The following is a 24,522-nucleotide window of genomic DNA, read 5'->3' as shown; positions in this document are numbered from 1 at the left end:
CAGTTTGCCACCTACACAGTACTTGGTATCCGGGGCTGGTCTCGCACTACCAAAGGCACTGAGCTGTGTAATCGTTTAATTTTCGATTCAACTTTAATTACAGTAATCGATTTCCACGATGTGTGAATAAACGATGCTCGGTGCGGTACTTTGTTATGATGATGGATTTCACTGCGGTTGTTGAGAATCGGTCAATCGCCGCCATGCTGTCCGTAAGTGGTGCTTCTGCATTGTAATGGCGTGCTGTAATGCAATTGCAAGGTACCTACTTAGAGGCTGTGAATCATTCAAGTGGAATTTCCCGCGGCAGCAATTCACCACTCGGACATGGCTCCGAGCAGACGCTAGCGACAGATGCAAGTACGATATGAGAACAGCTCGAAAATCTAATCAAACGTTAATGTTTTTAGTGTGGTTTTGTAAAACTACTGAAGTTTTTCTGTTTTGAAACCTGTATTCCGGTTTGCGATTGCTTGAGTAGTCACTAATTTGGAATTCTCTGCAAATGGAATTATAATGTCACTATCAAGCAAATAGAGATGGAGAGATTTTGAAAGTATGCTCAGCCTTTCGATCTTCGATGTTCAGTTTTACCCGTCCGTAACGGCGCCATAGAAGCTCAGTCAGTAAATGTAGGCCTTTTGCTACCAGCGTTGATCTGAATGGCGGAGCATTTTGCTGCAAAAAAGTAACACCGATTCACTTGACTTATGGCAATTTTCACACCCCTATTGGTTGTAACAATAATTTCACTTTTTATTGTCACCGTCACCGGGTTTTTGCGACACTGATGCCAACCTGTAATGGCCGGAAAACAGTGGATAAATGTGCGAAAATTGCAAGCACAAAGTTGAACAGTTGAACTCGACGATGTTGGGTAGCCATATTTTGAAGTTAAGAAATTTTAAAATATTCTGAATCGTACGAATAAGTTTTAGTTACCCATATTACAAAACATTTTTGTTAACTATTATCTAAGCAAGCAGATATATCCATAATGTGTTCAAGCGTTCCAACTATTTGTTGCAGCTATTTGTCTCAAATCATGACACTTTCACCCACTGTGAAATATGATAACTAGTTAGTAGAAATGCCACGATAGGCGGGGGCCTTTGTTCTTCTTGGCGTCGATTTCAAAAAAGTTCCAACGCCATAAGCCGCGTGCACTTGCGGCGAGAGACGGAGGCATCGCGACGTTGTCGCAGTTTATTTATCTTTCGTTACCTATCTGTGTTAATGAGCAGAGTATTATGAGCATCAGCGATCTCCGCAGCCAGGCAAGCAGTCAGTTACCGACCGATGACGTCTTACCTAGTCGACGCTGAGAAGAGGGTGAAACATTGGTGCTGTGGTTTTACGCCAGCACGAACGAGGGGGTAATTCAATTTTTATTTCTAATTAAATTTTGCTTTCCTTGTTTTGTTTTGTTTACCGTTGCTGCATGTGGTTTGGCACTGTAAACAGAAAGGAAAATGTGTGTCGCTACTGTAGCTGCCGCATAATGCATTTTCTATTGAAAGACAGTGTTTCCAGGAATCACGTCGATGCTTGTTAACAGCGAGCTATATATGACTCTAGCGGAACAACTGAACGGAAAACTGCTGACCAGTTTCTGACCTATCGGTTATGAAAAGTTAGTATAGCCTTCAATTTTCAGAGTTCGGATAAATGAGAAATAAATAATTTCGTCTATGTGCATTCTCAATAACATTGACATTATTTTCCTGTTTTACTGTCATTTTCTTTAAAATTTTGTATGAACGAGCAAACGACGGTTTTGGTAGTTTTAGTGACATTACTTAAGAATAAAAACAGAGATCCTAAAAAATTCAAATCAAATTTTTGAATTAACAATACCTACGACTTTTCAAAATTATATTTTGCTCTCCTACTTGAAAATTTACCAAACCTTCACGGTAATGAAAAAAATCTCCAACTACAAAACGACGCAATTTAGATGAAGAAGAATAAAACAACGCAATGAACGTAAAAAGTTACAAACCATTTAAAAGAAGATTTTCGTGAAAAACTTTTTTTTTTTCAAATCTTTTCTCCTCTTTTTGTATCTTCCCGCGAAAAATCAAGTCCAATACTGGTGTTTACCAATATGTTACTCGAATTGCGTGATTGGTTTTGCTCACATTCACTTTATTATGAGCAAGCAACCTTATGTTCGATTCGTGTTTTCGCTGCTATCGATCAAACATCTTGAAGAAAATTCATTGCCAATCTCAGTGGCAGGGTCGACTAGTTTTATGTTAACATATTCAATTTTGACGCCGATTGTTTAGATCATGAAAACATGCTTGATCGCGATACGTTTCAGTAATCTATGAAAGCGCACGTATCCAGGCTATAGACTTGGTTTTTCCGCAGCACACATTGAAATAATATTTATCCAACATATAATCAGATCAACCTTCTTCCCCAACCACGCACGCACTGGAGGAACCCTTTTTATGATCCAAAGCCAACTCAACATGAAAACATACTTTGCAGGCACGTTCCTGCAATAAAAAAATACCTAAACACCGTGCTGATAGGCATTTCGTGTAAAGACAGGAAATGTGAACTTCATCAAGCACAGATTGCGGGGGAAATTTTGAATTTCCTGTCAGCAATTTACCCACCTAACGGCCGGAAGAATTCATTTAAAATGAGTGTGTCCTGGTGGGAGCGTATGGGAGGTGCTAGTTAGTCGGAAATGCCAGTCAAACGATGATGAAACAGCATAAAAAGAGGTGGGTCGAAGGGAAACGACGAATGGTTTTGGCAGCCAATTAGTTACATTTGAGAACCCGGTTCAATAGATGCTCAATATCAGTATGCATGGTAGATGCTTTTTGTCCGACTAGCAGAAACTTGACACGCACCATCTCCAGCGTTTGATTTCACGTGTTAACTAGAAACCGTGATAGTTTCAAAACATCGATGAAAGTATTGACATTCAATCTCTGTTTGTTTACTGCTACAGTAGCGCACCGAAAGCAATCGAATATAGATCGCACAGTGAAACTGGAAAACTCTACTTCGGGCAAAAAACTGTTTTTGAACTGAACATCGAAAATGTCAAAAAAAAAACAAAAGAAAAACAATTTGGTTGAGAAAACAGTTAAAGTGCTTATGTAAAAGTTATAATATAATCACTCAAATAGACGTACAAATTAACAAAGATTTTATTTTTCAATCCCACAGTGCGATAGAACGCAGTTCAGAAGAAACGTAAACAATGCATCCAATTCACAGAAAATACGTTTCTCGATTGATCTCGCCTTCAACTGCTGTCGGAATTGTTTACAAGTTACAGCGCTGTGGCGTAAAAAAAGTGCCACATATCGATATTCCCGTCAAGTGAAATATCAACAGTGTCGTTCTTCAAACATTTACTGCAGCTCACGCCGTTTTACTTGCGTGATTTAATATATATAGCGGAAGATTGCTATACGATTTTGTTTCAAATCGTTCTTTGGAGGGAACCTAGCGGTCGTATCAAACGTTTATTCAAAGATTCTAATCTTTGTTTCGAAAATGTCTCTTTTTCGAGGATAAAAGTGTCAGGTCGATCCATGTTGCTTCAAAAATGTTATAAAAAACCATGAAAACCGACATGGTCAGGTACAAACATGTCAGGAACGATGACAAAACTGTCCGGAAAAATTTTTTGGCCACTGCTCGAAGAAATGTCCCCGTTTAGGTTGTTTTTGCTAATAAATTTATAAGTACTTCTTGGTTTTCGAAAATTTGTATTATCTGTTTACCATAACTTCTAGTATATAAAAACTGGAGATCCTTTGCGTTTCAATAATATATTATCCAAGGTGGACGTTCCGAAATCTTTTTCATAATCGTATTCTGAATTACTTGGAGTGATTTTTTTAAAGAGCATCTAGATTAGATTGATTATTTATTTTTTGAATCGAGTTTTGAATTACTATCTATGAGAAATACAAACATTTTTCTCGAACTTTAAAGCTGATTTATACCATGTTGAAATTCCGTCTGAAACAGAATGGCCATTCTGTTTCGGAACAGAGTGGTCTATGTACATAAATCAAGGTAATACCACCATGTAACATGTGACATGTAACATATCACATGTGATATGTAACTTGTCACTTGTCCTGTAACATGTTACACGTGATTTGTAACACGTTACACGTAACGTAACACGAGAAATAGAACATGTCAAATATCATGTAATATGTAACAAATTGTGTAACATGTAATGTTACACGTCACATGTTACATGTGACATGCCATGTACATCATATAAGATGTGACAATAGCCATTTTATACGATTTAACGTCTTTCTTATTTATGGTTATGTACATTAGGGTGGGGAAAAATGATCGATTTTCCAGAACCAAGTTCTTTTGGTTCCTTTCAGGGCTCCAAACAACCCTAAACTTACCGGAAGTCGATTGGCTTTGTCTCCGCTTGGCGCATTACATTTCAAGTTTGTATGAAAATTTATATGGGAAAACATACTTTTTTGCATTTACTTTTCTAGAGAGCTTAATAATGCTCTGATAATGCACTACATTATGTTAAAGTATAGTATATTAGATGCCAAACAACTTTGCAGAAGACACTAAAGAGCTAGAATGTCCCTAAGAAGAGCTATAGCTGTTCAAAGTTGAGTATATCGATTTAAATGCAGAAAATCTTGTTTTCTGCCAACATTACCAATGTACCGGCGCCAGTAGGATTCCCATCAGAAATAACCTGTCGCAACGAGTTTATACACTAAGCTGGATCAAACAAACAAATTCAGGTCAATATTCTAGGTGTAGGTAATATCTACAACGTGTTTCAGAGGTTACTTCTGATGTAAATTTGATTAACGCCGGTACACTGGCAGTGTTGGCAGAAAAAATGATTTGTAACATAAATTTCGACATACTCAACTTTGAACAGCTCTAGTATTTTTTTGGCACACCCTAGCTCTTTAGTGTCTTCGGCCAAGTTGTTAGGCATCAAAAAACCTACCATTTGAAGTCATAAAACCTACGGTTTAAGCCACTTTGAGCTGTTTAGAGTGGAAAATTCAAAAGCATTGGTTTTTCCATACAAATCTCCACATAAATTTGAATTGCAATGCGCCAAGCGGAGACAAAACCAATTGACTTCCGATAAATTTAGGATTGTTCGAGGTTCCAAAGAGAACAAAAAAAACTTGGCTCTGGCTTTCTGCTATCAAGTTTCGTTTTTTCCATATAACGATTCCCCACCCTAATGTACATAGACAACTCTGTTCCAAAACGCTACGAGGATTCCAGTGAAATATATATGAAGTCAGAGTGGTCTATGTACATTGGTATGGTAAAATCACTTATTTCGCATGTTAAACCACTCCATAACCTTCATATTGGAACATTTTGTTTGAAAGAACTTAAACTGAATTTTATTCAGAGATTTTTTGAAAATTGCTTCTCCTGACAAATTTGCTCGATGGCACATAGACCACTCTGTTTTGCAACGGCTCATTTCATGAACCATGTTTATTCGGCTGTCGCCCGTCATCCTTACGACATGCCCAGCCGACCGCAACCAGCCTTAACCTCTCCTGCAGTTCGTGGTTTATTCGTCTCTCCAGTTCAATCCGTATCCTTCATCTTCACAAAGGTCTAAGCCACAATGTCGATATCATCGGCGAAGCCAAACAGTTGAACCGACTTTTGGATAATCGTACCACCCGTGTTAAACCCCTTTTATATAATCATACCTTACAGGGCTATATTAAACAGTAGGCATGAGAGACTATCGCCTTACCTTAAACCTCTTCGAGTTTCTAAAGGGCTCGAGAATGCCCCCGATACTCGAACTACATGCATCACCCGATCCATCCTCGTCCAAGCTCCTACACATATCGGCCTGCGGCACGTAGCCTTCACGGGAGCTGTTCAGCTTCTCATAGAACTTTCAAGTGTCGTTAGCTTGGTACAGTTCTTACATCGCTACTAGTTCTCGGTTCTCTTGTTGGCACTTCTTCCTTCGGAGAACTGAGTTTAGGTTTTCCGTGCCTGTCGATATCGTTCCACGTTCGCTCTCGTACAGTGTCGCAGTATTCTCGCCCGTGCTACCTTCTTCACCTCGACTAATTGTTTGCATTCGCCGGCAGACCAGTCTTTTCTGTGATTCGGTGCTCTTGTACCTACTAGCGCTACAGCAGTGCTATCTGTGGCGGATCGAATGCTCCTGCATATTCAACAGTAGCTACGCAAAGCTGCTTTTCCGTAGGCCTCCAGCTGCTGCGCGTATTTATCTGCGACCCCAGTGTCCCGCAGTTGCAAGGTTTCGTTGCGACATTCGACTTCGGCGGGTATTATATACTGTCGACAGTTTTGAGCGCATGGACACAGCTACTAGGTAGTGATCTGAATCTATACTAGCACTGTGGTAGGTGCGACCGTAATGACGTCAAGCTCATCGTGGATTATCCTGTCGCATCCTAGAAAGCAGCCTTGAGGCAGCGTTACTAAATGAGGGAGAGCTCAACAAAGCCCTTCTAGAGGACTGCTGAAGTTCTGTGAAAGCAGTCATTACCAACGCACTGGAAGGTGCTGTAGGATTCGTCGAGAGGAATCGACGTAACGGCTGGCTCGACGAGGAGTGTCAAACGATTCTTGACGAGAGAAAGGCAGCGCGGGCATTGAAGCTGCAACAAAAGACTCGTCATATCGTGAGTTGTTACAAACAGAAACGAAGACAGCAGACCCATCTTTACCGGGACAGAAAGCGTCGCCTGGAATAGCTGGAGTGAGGGGTAATGAAGTAACTGTATCTTTCAAAAGAAGTACGTAGATTCTATAAAAAACTGCACGCATTCCGCGCAGGCTCTGTGCCTCGAGCTGAAATGTGTCGGGATAAAGATGGTGGATGAGAGAGACATACCGCCCCCACGATAAGTGAAGTTAAAGAAACTATCAAGCAACTCAAAAACAATCAGCTGGAAAGGATGACATCACAGCGGAGCTAATCAAGCTGGGCCCGAATAGATTGGCTTCAAGTCTGCATCAGCTGATAGTCAGGATCTGGAATACAAAATAAATCATTCTTCGCCGTCTCGCGCCGCTAGCACGAAGGTTTGTGGGAAGTTATCAAGCCGGTTTTGTGGATGGGCGATCGATCGATCCTCCGAAGGTGCGCGAATACCAAGTTCCCACACACTACCTGTTGATCGATTTTAAGGCCGCTCATGACAGAATGGGATTAGAGCTCAGGAAAGTTTTTATCGAAAATTGCTTTTCTGCGTAATTAACAAGATTTGAGATTTGCTGAACTATAATAAAAGATTTTCTGAAATTATACTTAGAAAACAGATTGAAAGTGAAAACTCTTTGGCATGCCTAATTTTGGCAAGGTAAGGTTCAATTGTTTTTGATAAGGAAAGGTTCAATTAGTTAAATCCTGAAAAGATACTTACGGAGAGTTTCTGTGTTTTTAACTAAAACTAGCTGACCCGGCAAACTTCGTCCCGCCTATTTTAGTGTTTAATTTAATAATTTTAAACATTTCAAATTCATTTATTCCTTGCGATTTGTTTATATCGTTTGAAATGATTGGTTTTATCGGAATGACATCTTCCTCGACTTTTGGCTTTTGTACATCACCTCTATTCCGGAAATATATTGGGTGCATTTCAGTTATTTTCGTTGTTTTTCAGAAACTGAAAATGGTCATCTTCGAATTAAAAATGGTGTTCAGGGTCTATTCTTGGCTTCTTTACATCATTTCGATTACGGACATATCCATATGTAGTAGTATTCGGTTATTTTCGGCTGTTTCCCAAAAGTTGCCATTTTACAATTCCAAATGGTGCCTGAGGTCAATTTTTAGCTTCTTGAATCATTCTGGTTCCGGTGATACTCAAATTGGGTGATATTTGGTCACTTTAGGTTATTTTTCAGCAACCGTGAGTCGCCGTCTTGGATTTTAAAACGGTATTTGAAGACAATTGCTGGCCCCTGAGCGTCATTCTGGTTTAAGAAACACCCATATGGGTGTTAATTGGTCATTTTCGGCTGTTTTCCAGAAACCGGATGTTACCATCTTAGAATTCAAAATAGTGTCTGTGGTCGATTCTAGTTCCTGTGTATCATTCTGGTTCCGAAGATATTGATATTGATATTTTTAGAAACCGGAAGTTGCAATCTTACAATTCATAATGTTGTAAATTTCTCACCTTTGGGTGTCATTCTGGCTCCGAAAACATTCATATTGAATGGTATTTGATCATTTTAGTTCTTTAGAAACCGGAAGCCGCCATCTTGGATTTCATAATGGAATTTGTAGACAATTTCTGGCCTCTGAGCGTCATTTTGGTAAAAGCAAGACCCATATTGGGTGTTATTTGGTCATTTTCGGCTATTTTCCAGACACCGAAAGTTGCCATCTTACAATTCAAAATGTTGTCTGAGGTCGATTTGTCGCTTCACTGCATCATAACAATTCTGGAATTACCCATGTTGGGTGGTATTTGGCCATTTGCCGCTGTTTTACAGAAACCGGAAGTCGCCATATTGGATTTCAAAATAGTATTTGGAGAAATGTCAGAAGAAGGAGGGGTATCGAAACATTATGGACATGTTTGTTACACCTAAAAACATTCACCTGCCAAATTTGGTTGTATTTGCTTGATTGGTTCTCGAAATGTGCAGAAATTTGAGTTTCATTTGTTTGGAACCACTCCCTCACATAATAGATAGGGGTGTCGAACCATTATGGACATATTCGTTACCTCTAAAAACATTTACATGCCAAATTTGGTTCTATTTGATTGAGTGGTTCTCGAGCTGTGCGAAATTTGTATTTCATTTGTATAGGACTCCTCCCTTATAGAAGAGGGAGGGGTGTCAAACCATTATGGATATATTTGTTACCCCTAAAAATATCCACCCGCCAAATTTGGTTCTATTTACTTGATTAGTTCTTGCGATATGCAGGAATTTGTGTTTCATTTGTATGGAACCCCTCCCTTACAAAAAAAGGGACGGGTGTCGAACCAATATGGTTACATTTGTCACTTCTAAAAGCATGCACATGCCAACTTTGGTTCTATTTGCTTGATTAGTTTGCGAGATGTTTATGAATTTGTGTTTCTTTTGTATGGGACCCCTCCCTTCCAGAAGTAGGAGGGGTGTCAAAACATTATGGACATGATTGTTACCCCTAAAAATATTCACCTGCCGAATTTGGTTCCATTTACAGTCCTTTTTCGCTTTTATCAACAGTCGTTTTTATCACTACTCGCCAAATTCACGCTCGATTTTCTCACGTTTTTTTCGTTTTTATCACGCTCTTTAACTTTTAAACTTTAAATCAAGAATAATGTACTTCCAGTTGCAGAAAATGTAATCGAAACATCATTTTCACTTGTGCCTTGTGTCCTTGCATGTGTATAGTTTTATGAACTCAATTTATTTGATCAATTTTCTAAGGCAACCAAGTGTCATATCGGTTACAAATAATTTGTGTCAAAATTTTGAGAAAAATAAACCGTGAAATACGTATTTTATTGACTTTAAAGCAAAAATTTCGTATTATTCGAGCAGTTGAGACAGAAGATCTGTTAACAACTCAAATAGCCCTACAGTTTGGTCCTCATAGAGCGTGAATTTAAATTTTATAAAATCTAGCGGTTCCACAATTTCACATAAACAAGCATTAGACTCTGCTAGCTATGCTAAAAAATGAGCAGTACAAATCATATTGATATTGTATGTATAATAGCCGTGAGAAAGTCCGCGAAAATTCAATGGAGAAAAATATCATAAACTAACCTTTTCTTGTTTATTTATTTGTATCTTGAACTTATATTCCATTCAACTATGAAAGTGCATCATTTTACTCAAAATATCATAAGTTTCGATTGAATTCAACACAAAAAAAAAATCAATTTTTATCATTTCGCTAAATTCACGGTAAATTTTTTTTGACCGTGATAAAATCGAAAAAGCACTGTATTTGTTTAGTTCTCGAGAGGTGCAGAAATTTGTGTTTCATTTGTTTGTAACCCCTCCCTCACATAAGAGGGAGGGGTGTCGAACCGTTATGGACATATTTGTTACATCTAAAGACATTTACATGCCAAATTTGGTTCTATTTGGTTGATTGGTTCTCGAGCTGTGCGAAATTTGTGTTTCATTTGTATGGGACAAATTTGGTTCCAATTACTTGGTTAGTTCTTGAGATGTGCAGGAATTTGTGTTTCATTTGTATGAAACCCCTCCTTTCCAGAAAAGGGAAGGGTGTCGAACCAATATGGTTATATTTGTCATTCCTAAAAACATCCACATGCCAAATTTGGTTCCATTTGCTTGATTAGTTTTCGAGATGTTTATGACTTTGTGTTTCATTTGTATGGGACCCCTCCCTTCCAGAAGAGGGATGGGTCTCGAACTATCTTAGTCACCTTTCCCGGCCCCTAAAACCCTTATATACAAAATTTCACACCGATCGGTTTAGTAGTTTCCAAGCCGATATGAATCAGACAGACAGACAGACATAGCTGCATTTTTATATGTTAAGATTTAAAACTCATGTTAAAACGAGCCAAATTTTTATATATAATTTTATAGTAAAGTTATAGCAATGTCAAATTCTTTGCATCGTTTTCATACAATTTCTTTGCATTACTTTAATTTTGGTTCCAGCTTTATATTTTTGAACTGAGAAGCATGTTTATGAAATAACACTTTTCATCCAATGAAAACGGCAGCTGAAACGCATCGAGAGCTAAAAAAATTGAGGGAATGCTACTCCAAGTGAAACAACGTGCCGTGATTGGTTTCATCGATTTAAAGACGATAACTTCGATCTTGACTACTGTCCGCATGAAGGCCAAAAACCTTCGAATTAGAGGAATTCCTCAATGAGGATCCATGCCAAACGCAGAAACAGCTTGCTTTGCTATTGGGAGTTTTCTGCCAAGACGTTTCCAAGCGTTTGCATGCTTTAGGAAAAATTCAAAAATGAGAAACTAGAGGTCCTTATGATTTGAAGCCAAGGGACCGTCGTTTTTTCGCCTGTGAACAACTGTTCCAGCGGCAAAAAGGAAGGGGTTTCTTCATCGCATCGTGACATGATGTTTTAAATAAAGTAGCATTTTTATTGAGTGAGAATTTTCTGCGCACCTAATATATAGGGATCATTCCATACGAAGTGACCACGAAAAAGCACACACTTGGACACGACCACCACAGATTTTGCTCAAAGTTGGGAGAATTATTCATCTACTGTCACTTTGGAAAAATCCCAAATTTGGTGTCGATTGGAATACCCCCCGCTCTGTGGGAACCCCCTGTTCATTGCAAAGTCACGCATTCTTTGTTCTAAATCTCTTTTTTTCTTCTTACAATTCATAGATGTAAGATGTCCGAAAAATACTGATAGATGATTTTTGAAGGAAATAAACCAAGCAATCCAAAAAAAAACATAAGTTTTGACTGGATATGTTGCCAGATAAATTATTTTTGTATTTTAAAACTAAATTTACATTTTTCGGCAAATGCAGCCGTTTTGATTTTAAATTTGATAATTTCATCGTGTTCCTTGGAAAATTTCACATAAGAAACAACTATCATCCCGAGGTAATATGAGCCAATCTCGAGATATAACATTTTTACGAAAAAAGTTGTAAATTTCGTAATTATTTTATTTTATAATTTATGGACGTAAGACACCCGAAATATAGTGATAGAAAAATTTTGAAAAAAATAAACCAAGGAATCCAGAAAAAATATTATTTTTGACCGGAAGTGTTGCCAGATAGATTATTTTTGTATTTTAAAACTAATTTTCGGCAAATGCAGCTAATTTTATTTTAAATTTGATTGTTCCATCGTTATTCTTGGAAAATTTTACGTAAGAAACACTTATCACCCCATGGTAATATGAGCCAATCTCGAGAAATAGCATTTTTACGAAAATAGTTCTGTAGTTTTCGTAATTAATTTTTCGTAAAAATGTTATATCTCAAGATTGGCTCAAATTACCACGGGGTGGTAAGTGTTTCTTACGTAAAATTTTCTGAGAAACACGATGAAACCATCAAATTTAAAATAAAATTAGTTGCATTGGCCGATAAATGCAAATTTAATTTTAAAATACAAAAAAAACCATCTGGCAACACTTCCGGGCAAAAACAATATTTTTTTCTGGATTCCTTGGTTTATTGTCTTTAAAATTCACCTATCACAATTTTTCGGGTATCTTACGTCTATAAATTATAAAATAAATTAATTACGAAGTTCAGAGCTTTTTTCGTAAAAATGTTATATTTCGAAGTTGGCTCATATTACCTCGGGATGATAGTTGTTTCTTATGTGAAATTTTCCAAGTAATACGATGAAATTATCAAATTCAAAATCAAAATGGCTGCATTTGCCGAAAAATGTAAATTTAGTTTTCAAATACAAAAATAATTTATCTGGCAACACTTCCGGTCAAAACTTATATTTTTCCTGGATTCCATGGTTTATTTCCTTCAAAAACCATCTATCACTGTTTTTCGGACATCTTACATCTATGAATTGTAAGAAAAAGGAAAAAGAGATTTTTGACAAAAATTGCGCGACTTTGCAATAAAGAGGGGGGTCCTAGAGAGCGGGGGGTATTCCAATCGACACCAAAATTGGGATTTTTCAAAAGTGACAGTAGATGAACAATTCCCCCAACTTTGGACAAAATCTGTGATGGTCATGTCCAAATGGCATGTACACTTCGTATGGAATGACCCATAGGCAATTATATGGGATTGGATTTATTGGATTAATTGAATAAAATCCGATCTAGATAAATAAAAATTAGTCACTGTCCGTATGTAACGACTTAACTCAAAAACGGATCAACGGATCCTCGTGAAAATTTGCATTTAGAGGATTTTGGTACTGGGGAAGGTTCTTATATGGTGTTGAGACCTCTTTCTCTTCTGGCAGGGAAGGCTGCCATAAGAGTGAAACACAAATTTCTGCATAACTCATGAATTAATCAATCAAATGGGACTAAATTTGGCATGTGGAGGTTTTAGCGAGCAAGAAATATTTGTATGGTAGTTTTACAACCCTCCTTTCTTTGGAAGAGAAGGTTTTCATACAAAAAAAAAAAAAACGCTAGTTTTTACACATGTAGCTCGAGAACTAATCAAATAAATGGTACGAAATTTACCACGAGAAAGTTTTTGAATGCAAGACAAGTTTTCATGGTAGATTAATACCCCTTTCTTCTCTGAAAGGGAGCGTTCCCATACAAATCAAACACATACTTCTACATAACTTGAGAACTAATCAAGCCAATGAAACCAAATTGGACATGAAAAGGTTTTAGAAGGCAAGAAATGTTTTTAGAGTGGTTTGATGTTCAGAAAGAGAGGCTTATCTAATAACTAAGCATTTTATACCTATCCAAGAACCGCGTCTAGCGAAGTGCGTTTGCTTCTCGAGAACATTCGAAATTGGACATACACAAATGTTCAAACATTTGAATTCTTCGGATGGTGGATAGTTTACGCGCGCTCCGCTTGTATATTTGCGCGGTGCCTGAAATTAAAATTACTCCGTTCGCCTCCGTTATGAGTTAACTTCGCGCGCAACCACGGTGACACAACCCTTTCTCTCCGTCGCAGTCGTGGAGATGCAGAGGTAAACTCGGTCTCCGACAGCAACGACTGCTACAACTCCTTCCTTACAACATCCTTTCTTACCCTAACGGTCGTAAGAACGTGACCGGCGCCGTTATGGATCTATACATTGAAGATGGTAAACTAATCCTAAGTTGCCATATACATGGTTCCCTATGCAACTTCACTAGCTCAGATCCATCACGGAGGAGCAACTACGAAATGTGCTGTCGTTAAAGCTCAACCTCAAGCTCAAGCTCAAGCTGGTTTGATGTTCAGAAAGGGAGGGCTCCCATAAGAATAAAACACAATCGTCTACATAGCTCTTCAACTAATCAAGCAAATGGAACCAAATTTGAAATTTAAGGATTTTAGAGCATAAAAAATATGTTTTTAATTATTTGAAACCCCTTCCTACACTGGAAAAGGAGAATGTTCTCATTCCGAAAATCCAATCATTTCAAACGACTTTGTATTTGGATGTATCCAATACCAGATTCGTCATACATTTGCAGACTTGCTTGGTCAGCTAGTTTTTTTTATAAATTTACTATTTGGAGTTTTTTGAAAAAATCTGTCTAACTTGAATGCATTGAAACACATCTTGCCCGCAAATCAATTGAAAACTATACGAAGTTACAAAGTTATTCAATTTTTGGCTATGGCTAGAGATGTATTCTTGGCTGGAGCGTTGTATTTGTACAAAGACACGTTGCACCGCTAAGTGGATTAATTTGGACAAGACGAGAATAAACACTATTCTATCTTGTACATGAAGATACTCTAAACAGCAACCTGGCGCATATATCACATCTTCTCATTGCAAATGTTACGGTAACCTTTTTTCTTTGATGATAGTGACTCGAGCTGATTGCTTTGGGGTTTCAAACGTTTCATTTTAAATTTGCGAAAAAGCACAACTTAACAATGTGAATTGACAATGTGTTTTAACACTTTTCCAATTGCGTAGGAATGGTTTTTATGTTTTCGCTGGAATTTGAGGTGAATCAACGATATAGGTAGAAAGCAGCATATAAAAGATGGTTGGTATAGATGCCAGTAAAATTAGTCACTCCACTGTTTTTGAACCTGAAAAAACCATTATGAAGTGAAGGCAAATCTAGGTTGCAAACAAATAATATTTTTGACCAATTGAAAACTTGAAAATTAATAATACATACTTCTGTGTGCTAGTGAGCCACAGGGTGCTGTTGTAGAAATTCAAACAATATTGTTACTTTTCAATTGTAAACTACATACAGCAGTTTGCATATATTTGAATGTTTCAATGGAAAGTTTTTGCTCATATTAAACATCTGCACATCTGTGCATCATTGAGCGCTACCCACAACAAGTTTACGAGTTTATTTAGAAATCCAAAACTTCAAGTTGCGTCGCAGTACCATTTGTTACAATCGGCCGGAAGATCTGATATTAAAAATATCCACTGTTATCCAGCGGAACGAGTTATTGGTATACCAAACTGCATGCAACACATTTTCACTTCTTCCACTAGCATTTAGTGGCACTAACTCTGGTAAGTTTTAACTGGCACCCATTCGCAGTGGCAGCCTGAAAGCATAATGTACAAGCACGATGAAGCATTAAAATTGCACTCGACCGTGGGAAAGAGGCTCGACCGATGGTGTGTTTCGCACAAATAAATCCGCTCGAACTGCAAGCAAAGCACGTGTCGCTGCTGGGTATGAGTCTACGCTGAGCTGGAACGCAAATCTCTTGCCGAAATTTGTTTTTGTACTTATCGTGTTGTTTCTGAAGGGCCGTACTCTATTGTGTATTGCCAATTTTTTGCATAATGGGATTATCTGGTTAAAACCTAAAACTAACCAAGTGTTTCCAATATTACGACTTCCCATTAGACAACTCTATAATTTAATCACTGTAAGCATAAAAACCTATTATTTCGCAACAATACGGCAGCTGTTCAGTGTGCAATTCATTCACAATTAGTCTCAATTATGATCTGAAAAAAAACCTAATCCACCGCCAAATGTATGTTTTCATTTGTTCGCCACAAGAATCAGTCGGAGAAACGAGGAGGGCAAAAAGCTCGAATAGTGGAAAAGTTCAGAAACAAATGAAACGAGAACGTACCGCCACATGATTTAACTGTTTTTCATGTTCAACTACGTGTGAGCACAGAAGTTCCCACGAGCTAATTTTTCCAATTTTTTTTATTCTGCGTTTTGTTTTATTATATGTACGTTTCACCCAGTGGAGACAGCACTCCTTGTCTCTGGGGTGCTACCCTGCTGTTTCGGAGCTAATGATGTGTATGGAATGGACTGCGAAGATTATAGGCATACTAGTAGCTCAGTTTTATGTAAGATCAGGCCGCATTTACCGTGGATGCCTGCTGAAAGGTGCTTTAATACTGAATGGGCCGCTTTAATTATCCCTTTGTACTGTCGATATTTTATAGCAATTAATGACAGGGAAAGGTTAGTTAATATATTTAAGTTTAGTACGTGGCTGTTTTTAGGAATAGAAAGTACATCGACGCAAGGCTATGGCAAATGGAAAAGTGAACAGCCTTTAGAGATTTTTAACGATTGCCGATTCTGCTTTTCATGTTTTATAGCAAACAGTCACCTGACATTAAGTTTATTGGAACACATTTTACTGGACAGTTATGGCTGGAAAATTTGAATTAATTCAAATAATAATTGATATTTTTTTCAAATAATAATGATTCAAAAAGCAGTTCTTCATTCCTCCTTCAATAGAAAAATATTATTTGTGTTTTTGAATTGTTGGTGATTCAAAATTTTATAATATTTGTATTCAATATTACACTATATTTTACAAAAGGGATGTAAAGGAAAACTTATAAAAACTAGAACAAATTGTGTAATTGGATAATATCAGCGGTTATCGCGCAATCAACTATGAAGTGATTTCGAATTACAAAGTAGTTTTACGACGTTCGCTAATAATTATAAAGCCATACAAGTCGTTGCTTCAAAGAGAAACGAAAAGAAATTCATTCTGCTGCTGTTTAATTTCATACTTGCAAACCGCTAATTGCGAGTAGTGGCAAACTAATTGAATGAATTTTTCCAATTCTAATTTGCCGAGGCAACTCGGATGCACTGCACTATGTATTACCATTCGCCAGGTGTCATACACCTGGTTGTGTGATTTTCATAGCAGAGTTCGGTTTAATTGTTTTCACAAAGAGATCACAGGGACAGCAGACAGTGCGGGGTCACTAAATGATGGTCACTCTAGCGATAAGACCATGAGAGCGCTCTGTCCAACTGCTGCAGGTGCTAGTGGCTATTAATGGAAACTCCAAGCCATTTTTCTACAACCTTTTCGACGCTTTTTTGTTACGCTGAATGAAATAAACCTTCACCAGTGGGATTTTATTTTTTTTTGCCAGACTAAAGTGCCCCAGCTAAGCTAACAACTAAGGAAGAAGAAAAACAATTACGCTGTTAGGGAGAAAAAAAAACAAATTTAGCACTCGAGCCACCGGATTGAGGTCTGACACAGGTGCAGAGAACTGATCACAGCATTCGTATAATTGGTAGGTAGAGACAATTAGTGTCTGTAAACTAGAGCACGTTATCTCGTAATTTCCCTTAAGTTACCAGGGGGTAGTGAGGAACGCACAGGTCGCGAGTAGCTATTTGTGACTTTGTGAGCAATAAACTCTCTAGTGAGAGGGAATTTACCTTCTGATTTTTCGTACAGCATGAAATTTAAAATACAATTACTTACCTTATACTCTACAAAGCATGAAATATTGAAGGTTTTGATCTGAAAGTATAAAAAAAATAATAAAAATATGTTAGAGTAATTTTTCCGAATCGTTATCAAAAGTTCAATTTATCAAATATATATAAACATATTTGAAAATATTTTAAAATTTCCATTTCAAAATAACTTGGCAATTTCCAAAGTTATTCTTACATGCAAAATTTCAAGCTTTATTTCATTATTGCGTTCTCCTAATTTGCACAAGTATCAATCTGATTCCGCACAATAATCATTTGTAAAGCGTGACATAATGATTACACTGCCCGACAAAAGCGAGAAAAATTGCTGCTCTAAAGCTCGAAATAGCTGCCCTAGAAAGATTAAAGTTTTTTAATCATGCCTGTGAATTTTGGTGCCCCTAGTCATTACCAAAACGCGTCAACCTACATTAGAGTGTCGCATAGTAATGTTTCAAATTGCCTCTGGTATTAAGAGCGGGTGAAAGGAAATACTTTTGTTATTATTATTGATGAAGATTTGTCCTCGGAGACAATATATAACAAACAATATCGCACGCTAGCCTGGTGGGCTAATTGCGGTCTCGATCAACTAGATTAGTGGAAAGAATTCGTTATCGATATTGTTTTTGGCATATTTTGCATGTTGTAGGGTAAGTACAACGATAAACCGTACCCCAGTGCTGAGTCGAGAATATATATGAGCAATTCCATTAAAAAATGTCCAATTTTTTTTTTTTATTTGGCTGAACCTTGTACAAAGGGTCCTTTGGGCTAAAGGTGCCATTTTGTACTATTAGTATATATCTGAATCACGACTAATTTTTGAAAAGGGTTCATTGTACACGCAAAAGTTGGACTGTGCGTAACAACATAAATAATTCGTATTTTCAGAGCTACTTTTGTACTGTTTCGTAATCAGTACAACGAATGTGTGTTGTTCATAACGCATTTGGTGTTCTAGCAAATGCTCAATGTATTGGACGGCTCAAAATCAAAACACTTTCGAAGTGTTGACCAGTGCCAGTATTAACATGATGATTTGTACTGGTATTGGTTATATTTTTGAGAATGATGCTATAGTTAAAGTAGTGCAAGCAGTAAACAATACTGATGATTTTGGTACTGACTAGGTTAATGCATATATGAACTGATCGATTCACTATAATGAATCCGGTCATTCAAAAACATCATCGAATCAAAAACAATTAAAAAGACATTGGATTTGATTAAAACATTTTGCATTTAACGACGACTCTGGTTTTATTAATATGCATTCGGTTCCTTGTTACTGGCACCAGCGTCAGTAAATTCTGTTGCAACAAGGCTCGCTATTGGCTGTTTCGGTTGCTGACGGTGATTAGGAAGGCACGAGCCATTGATAAGCACCGACTCGCGATGACGGTTTTTTGAGCGCCCCAAAACTGATCCTTTACCCAAAACCGAAGTCTACCGAAACACTACAATTTTGTGTATATTATACATATTCTGATTTTGATCTCTGTCTATGTATTCATTACACAACTGTTGCGTTATCCTTTTGACATATTTGTTGTGCAAAGCCAGAACATTCATCCGTTTTGTCAAAAATCTCTTTTTTCTTTTTCTTACAATTCATAGACGTAAGATGTCCGAAAAATACTGATAGATGATTTTTGAAGGAAATAAACCAAGGAATCCAGAAAAAATATAAGTTTTGACCGGAAGTGTTGCCAGATAAATTATTTTTGTATTTGAAAACTAAATTTACATTTTCCGGCAAATGCAGTCATTTTGATTTTAAATTTGATAATTTCATCGTGTTTCTTGGAAAATTTTACATAAGAAACAACTATCATCACGAGGTAATATGAGCCAATCTCGAGATATAACATTTTTACGAAAAAAGTTGTAAACTTCGTAATTAATTTTTTTTACATTTTATAGACGTAAGACATCCGGAAAATAGTAATAGGTGAATTTTGAAGAAAATAAACCAAGAAATCCAAGAAAAATATTATTTTTGACCGGAAGTGTTGCCAGATAGATTATTTTTGTATTTTGAAACTAAATTTGCATTTCTCGTCAGATGCAGCTGATTTTATTTTAAATTTGTTAGTTTCATCGTATTTCTTGTAAAATTTTACGTAAGAAACACTTATCACCCCGTGGTAATATGAGCCAATCTCGAGATATAGCATTTTTACGAAAATATTTCTGAATTTTGTTATTAATTTTTCGTAAAAATGTTATATCTCAAAATTGGCTCTTATTACCACGGGGTGGTAAGTGTTTCTTACGTAAAATTTCCGAGAAACACGCTGAAACCACCAAATTTAACATAAAATTAGCTGCATTGGCCGAAAAATGCAAATTTAATTTCAAAATAAAAAAAAAATCTATCTGGCAACACTTCCAGGCAAAAACAATATTTTTTCTGGATTCCTTCATTGATTTCCTTCATAATTCACCTATCACAAATTTTCGGGTGTCTTACGTCTATAAATAATAAAATAAAATAGTTACGAAGTTTAGAACTTTTTTCGTAGAAATGTTATATCTCGAGATTGGCTCATATTACCTCGGGATAATAGTTGTTTCTTATGTGAAATTTTACAAGGAACACGATGAAGTTATCAAATTTAAAATCAAAATGGCTGCATTTGCCGAAAAATGTAAATTTAGTTTTCAAATACAAAAATAATTTATCTGGCAACATATCCGGTCAAAACTTATATTTTTCCTGGATTCCTTGGTTTATTTCCTTCAAAAACCATCTATCAGTGTTTTTTGGACATCTTACATCTATGAATTGTTAGAAAAAGAAAAAAGAGATTTTTGACAAAAATTGCGCGACTTTGCAATAAAGAGGGGGGTCCTAGAGAGCGGGGGGTATTCCAATCGACACCAAAATTGGGATTTTTCAAAAGAGACAGTAGATGAACAATTCCCTCAACTTTGAACAAAATCTGTGATGGTCGTGTCCAAGTGGCATGTACACTTCGTATGGAATGACCCATATACTGGGTTTTAGACGTATTTACCTGCAACCCAATTCTCGCTGCTTTCCGTTTTAGTCTGTGGTACTGTTCTGCCACCGCCGCAGGTGCCGACAATGTCCATGACACTAGCAAAGTAAATGAATTGACTGAATTTGTTAAACATCGTACCTCGCGTATTGATGTCCTTCGTCCACGCTTTCGTCCACGACCTTCCATAGCTCTTTTCAATTTATAGTGTCATACGCGGCTTTGAAGTTGTATTCACGGCATTTCTGGAGGATCTGCCGTATGGTAAAGATTTTGTCCGTCGGAGACCGTCCTTCCACGAAGCCAGCCTGATAATTTCCGACAAATCTGTTACCTACTGGTGTGAGCCGATGAAAAAAGATTTGGGAAAGCACTTTGTAGGCGGCATTCAGGACGGTGATTGCACAATAGTTCCCGCAGTCCAATTTGTCGCCTTTCTTATTGATAGGGCAGATAACCTCATCCTTCCACTCCTCCGGTAGCTGCTCTGTATTCCAAATTCTAGCAAACAGCCGGTGCATACAGATGGACAGCGCTTCCGGGCCCAATTTTACGAGCTCTGCTCCGAGGCCATCCTTCCTGACTGATTTATTGTTTTTTTAGTTGCTTGATAGCATCCTTAACTTCGGTTATCGTTGGAGCTGGCACGTCTTCTACGCTTGTCGCACCGACGGGATCGCTTTCTCCGCTGCCATGGTTTTCTGCCTGGGCGCAATTCAGGTGTTCGTCAAAGTGCTGCCTCCACCTTTCGGTCACCTCACGATCGTCCGTCAGAATACTACCATTACAATTAGCGCTCCTATAGGATCTGACGTTGATGATGACCGAGAAGTGCCGATAATCAATCAGAATGTGGTCGATCAATGTTCCTGTCTGATTTGGTGACCTCCAGGTGTACTCATGTAGGAGGTTGTGCTAAAAGCATGTACTACGCAAGGCCAAGTTGTTGGAGGTGACAAAGTTGATCAGTCTTAGGCCCATTTCGTTGGTCAGCTGGTGCGCGCTTAACCTTCCAATCACCGGTTTGTATCACTTCTACTGGCCGACCTGAGCGTTGAAATCTCCGATGACGATCTTGGTATCCTGGTTTGAGCAGTGGTAGTACTCACGCTCCAACTGCGCGTAAACTTCATTCTTGTCGTCTTCGGTACTTGCGAAGTACCGAAGTACATGATGCTGATGTTGAAAAACCGCACATTCCAGGGCTAATTGGCCACCACCCAATCGCCGTCGAATCTACGGGATTTCAATACTAAACACTCGTGTGCTACCTTGAATATTGAGAGATCGGTAGTTTCATATACCGAGTTTCCAATCGTTAGTCCGTTTTCGTCGCGTGGGTCTGTGCCAATTATTCCAGTCCAAATTTTTTCGCGTGTTTCGCGGTGGCGGCTTGTAAGGCCTACGCACCAACCCCCTGTCTCGTCAGAGAGCTGTCGTGCACAATACAACTAGAGTCCCGGTTGCTCCTAGCCTGGAGTACAAACGCCGTTTCGAGCCGCTCCTAACATGGAGAACAGCCTCTTGGAAATATATTTCATTTCACTTTTTTTTTCTCTGTATGAACAACTCTTCTCCACCAGAAACATTGAACTTTTGTGATATCGCCCAGGTGTCTGCTGTATTCCGCACTTCTATTGTTAGTATTATCATAACATTAGCAATATTAACAATATCATGAAAGTAATGATATGCTTTTACTATCCGCGTTTATGCGCTTGTATTTACCCTTTCTTTTGACGCTCTTACTGCTCGACTTTACCGAGCATCGTTCTGCCTGATATCATCGTCAGTAATAATTCTTTGGAGAGGTTTCAATATAATATCTCCTCGGCTTTTTCTGTATGGTATCACTAACAATAATAAAAATTTTAGTAGTTGTAGTGTAGAAATATTTTTAAATTTTAACATTTTTAAATTAATAAAATTAATCATCAATGAAAATCAAGGGATGTTATTGTTGGAAATTACTTGGCACTCTGAAAGAAATAATTGAAATAGAAAAATATTAAAACATACCGCTGAAAATTCGAATTTGCGTAAACACAAACGGATTTGAACATAAATTACCATGATATTGATTGATTCTTCCATAGCTTTTGGCGCTAATTGAATAAATAAATATGATAACAATACATACGTATAATGTCACTGAGTGTTAGGTTATTAGATTAGGTTAGTATAGAGAGCCGAGGAAAACCAACTGGGATCAATATGCGCAGGAACTCACATCCAAAAACATGTTTACAAAATTTAGATCGATTCAGCAACTTGAGTCAACCTCAAAAGCAGAAGCGATAATATCCCCCTACACAGCAACTGTCCTACAAAAAGTGTCACTTCCACCAGTAATGTTCCCTGGTAGAATGACAGACTCGAGCAGTTTCGCACGAAAACTGTTTAACAAAGCAAAAATCTCGTCGGATTGGACACCGTATAGGAGAGCCCTAACCGAATACAACAATGAACTAAGGAGATCCAAGCGAAAATCCTGGGTTCACACTTGCGAAAGTATTGAATGCTCCCTAATTGTGGGTCGAACGGGCTAGGGAACCTTAAAAAGATGATGGCTCGTACACAAAAACGTCTTCTGAAGCTTTAGACTTACTGATGGAAACCCATTTTCCGGGTTCCACTCCTGGAGCTGTTCTCGAGTGGTCACTTCAAGGTTTGATAGAACAAAAGAGGTTTCGAACAGAGTTGCTGGAAAGGTTTTCACAAGAGTCAGAGTGGAAAACGCGGTAAGATCCTTCTAAACATATAAATCCGCAGGTGCAGATGGGATTCGACAAAAGATTATACTAGACGAGGATAAGATAGGTCACTTGAAGATCTTGAAGCTCCTACCTGCTGAACCAGCAACGAACATGAACAGTGATTGGATGGAACCTAGATCCAACTACGACATCTCATACTCAGTGTAAGAACCCTCTCGCTCAGTATGGGATGCGGGAGGACCTAGCGTTCGTAATGGATCGATCAAGTTCTATATTGACGGTTCAAAAATGGGGATCGTAACAGGGGTGGGAGTGTACGATCCCAGCACAAAAATATCAGTAGCTATGGGAAACTGGCCAACAGTCTTCCAGGCTGAATTAGTTGCCATTATAGAATATGTAAATATCTGCCTGAAAAGGAAGTATAGACACGCCAACATCTGCATTTTCTCGGACAGTCAAGCGGCACTTAAGGCCCTGGAAGCCTACAAGTGCATGTCTAGAATTGTCTGGGACTGCATTTGCCTTCTACAACAGTGGAATTCTGCAAATCTTTACTGGATTCCTGGTCACTGCGGAACAGACGGCAATGAAGTTGCAGATGAACTTACCAGATTTGGTTCCCAATCAACCTTCATTGGTCCAGAACCGTTTTATGGTATCTTAGAGTGTGCCCTGAAGGCCGAACTAAAGAAAAGGGAACAACGAGAAATTACAGCCAATTGGAAGACAGTGAAATCTCTTAACCAATCAAAACAGATTTATAACACCAAACACAAAAATTTCTCAAAAGTTGCTCAGTCTCAATAAGAACGATCTCAGTATATTCACTAGCCTAATAACTGGTCCCTGTCCGAGCAACATCATGTTCAGAAATTTGGTTTCATCCAAGTTTTGTCGCTTCTGCAACTCAGAAAGCGAAACCTCGGAACGTTTGCTCTGCAATTGCGGAGTACTAACTAGACGCAGACTTCAGTATTTCAATAAGGGCTCCCGCAATAGTTCAAATAAATGGACAACCGGGGCTACCACAAAAGTTCAGATAAATGGACGCAGTGGTCCAAAACACCCCCAACAGGAAAATAATTAGATAGATTGTTAAAAAACCAGAAGTACGGCCCGCTCAATGAACGAATCCTTCAGAAGAATAATCCAGATCGAAACTGTTCAAGCATACGTTTAGAATTTCCAATTTTTCTAAGTAGTAGATATTTTTTAGTTATAATTGAACAGTAAATTCAAACAATGCAGAATAAAATGATTCTTAAATTGACACTCCTCGTGATTAAGTTACTCATCATCATCCAATGAATTTGCAACAAGAAATGTTGTTTCTAGTTTTCAGTACATCGTTATCAATCGTTTCAATCGTTTTTTCTTATAGGGTATCAGGCTTAGCTCAGGTTTATGTTTCAACCCTGAGATCACCCGCGTT

At 37.9% G+C, this 24,522-nt stretch overlaps 1 protein-coding gene across 4 annotated transcripts in view; it reads right to left on the bottom strand.

Annotated features, from left to right (window-relative positions):
• LOC129727737 (uncharacterized) overlaps positions 1-24,522 on the bottom strand; it is a 212,654-nt gene that overhangs the window by 94,628 nt on the left and 93,504 nt on the right. For all 4 annotated transcript variants that reach the window (XM_055685852.1, XM_055685849.1, XM_055685851.1 and 1 more), the window contains one exon: positions 17,367-17,405. The gene's annotated coding sequence lies outside the window, so the exon portion shown is untranslated. The remainder of the gene's footprint in view (positions 1-17,366; positions 17,406-24,522) is intronic.

Source organism: Wyeomyia smithii, chromosome 3 (genome assembly GCF_029784165.1).
Source record: "Wyeomyia smithii strain HCP4-BCI-WySm-NY-G18 chromosome 3, ASM2978416v1, whole genome shotgun sequence".
Classification (NCBI taxonomy): Eukaryota; Metazoa; Arthropoda; class Insecta; order Diptera; family Culicidae; genus Wyeomyia; species Wyeomyia smithii.
The sequence above is the reverse complement of the archived record's forward strand: the minus strand, read 5'-3'. Positions and strand labels throughout refer to the sequence as shown.